General features: G+C 35.7%; 1 long non-coding RNA gene across 1 annotated transcript in view; it reads right to left on the reverse strand.

The window, feature by feature from the left end:
* LOC123878168 overlaps positions 1-4,576 on the reverse strand; it is a 27,983-nt gene extending 23,407 nt beyond the window's left edge. Inside the window, exon 1 of the long non-coding RNA XR_006798773.1 lies at positions 4,565-4,576. This is a non-coding gene — a long non-coding RNA (uncharacterized LOC123878168). The remainder of the gene's footprint in view (positions 1-4,564) is intronic.
* Between the last annotated feature and the right edge of the window lie 1,424 nt (positions 4,577-6,000).

Genomic DNA, 6,000 nt, shown 5'->3' on the forward strand with positions numbered 1-6,000 from the left:
GCTTTAAGTTTTATTGTAATATTTAACTTAGTTTTTAAAGTAAATATTGTACTTATATGGCCTGAATAAAGAAATTTTATTTTATTTTATAATAGCTATTTTGAATTTCACCCCGATCCATCCTGTAGTTTAAACTGCGAGTTGATAGATAGATCGTCAATCACCTTTTTAACCTCCGACCCAAAAAGAGGGGTGTTATACGATTGACGTGTGTATCTGTGTATCTGTCTGTGGCATCGTAGCTCCTAAACTAATAAACCGATTTTAATTTAGTTTTTTTTTGTTTGAAAGGTGGCTTGATCGAGAGTGTTCTTAGCTATAATCGAAGAAAATCAGTTCAGCCGTTTGAAAGTTATCAGCTCTTTTCTAGTTACTGTAACCTTCACTTGTCGGAGGTGTTTTAAATTTCTAATTTACACTTGATATTTAGATTAACACATAATTGCAACTTTTTACTCCAAAAAGAGTTCCCGTAGTAGTATTAGTAGCTAATAATATTAGTCGCGTCAGAGGAAGTTTCTCGAAAAGCCTGATTGAACTGCACCTACCTACCTACATTAAGTTCATTTGATCATCAATTTGATTTACGAGTATTAGTGCATTTAAATATTGAAATATCCAGTTGTACAATTGCCGCAGACTAAATTTAAAGCCGTCAATAAAGTGTAATGCACAGGAAGAGCTGTCCAAATAAAATAAATACGTACTGCGAGCGGTAAATATGCGGTCATTTGATTTTCATGATATGTCCGCTTCACGGGAACATTTCCGCTTGCTGCGTAGGCATTCAACGTGTTGACATGTACTCCACGATATTGATGAGTTTTTACACGACTGTCTAAACAAGTGTAAATTAAAAATTTATAACACCCCCGACAAGTGAAGGTTACAGTAACTAGAAAAGAGCTTGATAACGTTCAAACGGCTGAACCGATTTTCTTGGATTATAGCTAAGAACACTCTCGAACAAGCTACATTTCAAACAAAAAAAAATAAAAATCGGTTCATTAGTTTAGGAGCTACGATTCCACAGACAGATACACAGATACACACGTCAAACTTATAACACCCCTCTTTTTGGGTCGGGGGTTAAAAATAAACACGTACTGCGGGCGGTAAATATGCGGTCATTTGATTTTCATGATAGGTATGTCCGCTTCGCGGGAACATTTCCGCTTGCTGCGTAGGCATTCAACGTGTTGACATGTACTCCACGACATTCATGGTTTTTTCCACGAATATCAAAAAAGGAGTGTAATGTTTTCAACAGTAAACAGTGATCAGTTTTTATAAATAACTTACACCCGTATTCACAAACGTTTACTATGAGTCTCATAGTGCGCTCGAACGCATAGTGTAGGTTCCACCAATCATTATGACTGTATCACGTCAATTTACAATGATCTGATTGGTGGAACTTACACTATGCGTTCGAGCGCACTGTGACACCTCATAGATGCCTCATAGTAATGATTGTGAATACGGCCGTATGTCAGTATTAACAGGGCTATACAATGGTAGTCCCAATTACATTTGAATATTAAGCAACCAAAGTACATGCAATTTTGCAGACATAATCTAAAAACTAATATCTGTGCCTGTAGTATTTCAGATTTTTTTTTAAATACGTAGTTTTAAAATTACAGGGGATCAAAGATTTGTATGTGAATTTTTAAGACCGCGTAACTTTGAAACCGAATATTTTAACCGAAATCTGGAAAACCACAGGCATAGATATTAGTCCCCGGAACGTTTCTATACAAAATTCCATTGAGTATGATCGGTTAGTATTCCAATGAGAGACGAACTACGTTTGTATGGAGCGAGTGACGGAGAGACCCCTCTTAAGATTTCAACAACACAATTAATTTAGAAAAGCGGCTGTCAAACTTTTTGATGGCTCCGTTTAACAATACATCGTATTTCCAAAGCAATAATAATTTCATGGAAGTTTCGAAAACAATCAACTTCGCTTTTAGGACTGACGAGTTTTATAAAAATCCGAATATTTCTCAATTCTAATTTCATTATGTTTATTACCTACCTATCAACCCTGGTAACAGGCCGCCATTTTTGGAAGCCCTACGCTCATATTAGGTTGTAGACACACGAGTAGATCTACTCGTGTGATGGCCTTAAATCCATTTTAACTAAAGAATGTACCAGCTTTACCCAACCTAAGTCTTAACCGCGATGCGCAGCGAGCGGAGTCCTTATGAAATAGAAACCCGGATTGGTTTGAAACTAGTCGGGCTTACATTGACTAAATACGTGACTATGGCCGATACATTCTATACTTAAAATGTAAATCACTCACGGTAGTTTAATATAAACACTATAGTAATCCAGTTGGAATATCTCAAAATCTTTTGATAGTTAGTAGATAGACCCTAAGGTCTAAATGCAGTCTCAAGCTATAGGTACAGTAACGGAAGAAATAATTTGAAAACCTCTTCTAATATTTTACTATAATCTTTACCAATAATAGTGTTTATTTGTTTGTTTGTCTTCAATCACTTCGCAACTGAGATACGTATCGACGTGATTTTTAACCCCCGACCCAAAAAGAGGGGTTTTATAAGTTTGACGTGTGTATCTGTGTATCTGTCTGTGGCATGTTTGTGACAATAAACCGATTTTAATTTAGTTTTTTTTGTTTGAAAGGTGGCTTGATCGAAAGTGTTCTTAGCTATAATCCAAGAAAATCGGTTCAGCCGTTTGAAAGTTATTAGCTCTTTTCTAGTTACTGTAACCTTCACTTGTCGGGGGTGTTATAAATTTTTAATTTACACTTGTAATTTTATTTAAAGAATATTAGTAATTTTAATCATGACTAACATTCCCCTTTCCCCTCCAACTAAGCGTTAAGCTTGTGCTAGGAGTGGGTACGACAATAGTGCAACGGGTGGGGTTTGAACCTCCGACCTTTCGGTTTTCAGTCCTCTCCTATAACCGTTGAGCTATTGAGGCTCTAATTAATTATTACATAATTATGGATATAGTAAGAAGTTAAACTTTTCTATTCCTATAGATAAACGAAAACTTGAAATGGAGGAGTTCAACGTACACAGTACCTATTTACCTATAGAATTTTGCCAAGTATTCACGCGACCATAGTTTTAATACCTCTAAACGATATTCAAATCACTTATTAATATGCCGACAACAGCGCTTGGGGGAAAATTGCTAAATTTTGGAATAATCAGACTCAAGCGATCGCTTTCAACTAAATGATATCCTATAAATAGTTATATTATTCTGTTTTATACTACGATTATTCAGTACGTTACAATGCGCATAACCACAAAATCTAAATATATAAATGGAAAAACTGACTGACTGACTGATCTATCAACGCACAGCTCAAACTACTGGACGGATTGGGCAGCATGCAGATAGCTATTATGACGTGGGCATCTAAGGATTTTTGAAAATTCAACCCCTTAGGGGATAAAATATTGGTTTGAAAGGGGGGGACTTAGGTGGTAGAAATCACGGGCATCGCCTAGTATTTAATAGTAGCTTCCGTACAGAAGGATCACTCAGCAAAGACGTACGCGTACGTACGTACCGGCTAGAATTGATATACGAGATAGTGCCGAAATTCCATAATATAACAAGTGTAAATTAAAAATTTATAACACCCCCGACGTATCTGAGTTTTCCAAAACATCATTTTCAAATAAATAATTATGTATTTAGGTAACGTCCATCTTGACAGCTTGACATTTGTCTATTGACATAATATTATGAACCTAATGGTTATCTAACCTTCTTTTCTAGAAGAAAACTAGAAAAGGGCTGATAACTCTTAAACGGCTGAACCAATTTTTTTAGATTATAGCTAAGAACACTCTCGATCAAGCCACCTTTCAAACAAAAAAACTAAATTAAAATCGGTTCATTCGTTTAGGCGCTACGATGCCACAGACAGATACACAGATACACAGATACACAGACACACAGATACACAGATACACACGTCAAACTTATAACACCCCTCTTTTTGGGTCGGGGGTTAAAAATTAATCGTATCTGTAATCTGTAGATAAGTTCCATAGCAATAACGTCGTTATTTCTTGTCAAAAATTGTATTTGCTCTTTTTTGAAACATAACAATGTCACTAATAATTGGTCTCCGACGAAGCGCGTCGAAGCGCATTATAGACCAATCCTTAATCTAAGGTTGCTAAGTAACTTATCGACAGATGACAGATAGATTTATTATTAACTAGCCGACGCCCGTGACTTCGCCCGCGCGGATTTAGATTTTTCGAAATCCCGTGGGAACTCTTTGATTTTCCAGGATAAAAAATAGCCTTTGTGCTAAACCAGGATATTATCTATCTCCATTCCGAATTTCAGCCAAATCCGTCCAGTGTTTTTGCGTGAAGGAGTAACAAACATACACACAAATTTTCGCCTTTATAATATTAGTGTGATGCCTTTAGGTAGGTAGAATTTGGCAGAACCTAACAATAATAGTATTAAGATCTGTAAACTAACCCAAATTCGCAATAAAGATAATTGAATTGAATTGGACTGTGGTGGAGACACCCCGCACACATGAACATTCGTAGCACCACGAACCGCCAGTACGTTGCTGGCCTTTCAGGAATTTGTTGGTCCGCCAGCCCTTGAATAACGTATAACGTAACATGTGTATAAGAGGGGTCCCCGTCACTCGCTCCATACAAACGTAGTTCCAATTTCATTTGAACATTAAGCAACCAAAGTCCATGAAATTTTGCAGACATATTCTAGAAACTAATATCTATGCCTGTGGTTTCCCAGATTTCTGTTAAAATATTCGGTTTCAAAGTTACGCGGTCTTAAAAATTCACATACAAATCTTTGAGCCCCTGTAATTTTAAAACTACATATTTTTAGAAAAATCTAAAACACCACAGGCACAGATATTAGTTTCTAGAATATGTCTGCAAAATTTCATGGACTTTGGTTGCTTAATATTCAAATGAAATTGGAACTACGATTGCGTTGAGTAAGTGACGAACACCGCCGAAGGCAGTTGATTCCAAAGTTAGCATGTTCGTGGAAAAAAGGAGTTTGGTGTACTTTTGTGAATTTGTTGACGATTTTCAAAAAGTTTATTAGGATGACATGTTTGTATTGTTGGTCCCATTATACATTACATGAAAAAGGAGCCGGATTTTTTATTCTTACTCTAGCTTGTTGGGTATAATATGTTTCTATTTAAAAAACTCTTACACATAATACAACATATAATGAAACGTTCAGTAACGCGGTTTGTTCAAAATTTCAAGTTTCAAGTTGTTTCAAAATTACGCGGTCTTAAAAATTTTCATACAAATCTTTGAGCCCCTGTAATTTTAAAACTACATATTTTTAGAAAAATCTAAAACACCACAGACACAGATATTAGTTTCTAGGATATGTCTGCAAAATTTCATGGACTTTGGTTGCTTAATATTCAAATGAAATTGGAACTGCGATTGTATGAAACGAGTGACGGAGAGAGCCCTGTTAAGAAGCTATTCAATCCGGATAGGATCCTTAAAATCCGATTGTGCGGATATGGTTACACTTATCGTTTATTTGAAGAGCAGGGAACAAGAAGGGCAAGGATTTACCGAAGAACTCTTCTACTCTAGTCTCTACCTATAGCAAAGCGATGAAAATACTAACACAGAAGTAAATATCTAAACTAAATATTATTAAAAAATCTAATTAATGTAGTATATAAGTAATGTAGTATATAAGTAATGTAATGAGAGTAAGTTATATAAGTAATGTATTATATTATTATTATTTTTATTATTTATTATTATTAATAGCCTCATCGGGTGACACAAGGGCTGGCTCATTTTTTGCGCAACGAATCAGCCTGGCTGTCCAGCGTGGCAATGCAGCCAGTATTCTTGGCACCATTCCACGCTGGCATGATTTACGAGTATATAGTAATTAGATAAGGCTAGCTTTAAGTTTTATTGTAATATTTAACTTAGTTTTTAAAGTAAA

The sequence above is a fragment of the Maniola jurtina genome, chromosome 25, assembly GCF_905333055.1.
Source record: "Maniola jurtina chromosome 25, ilManJurt1.1, whole genome shotgun sequence".
NCBI lineage: Eukaryota > Metazoa > Arthropoda > Insecta > Lepidoptera > Nymphalidae > Maniola > Maniola jurtina.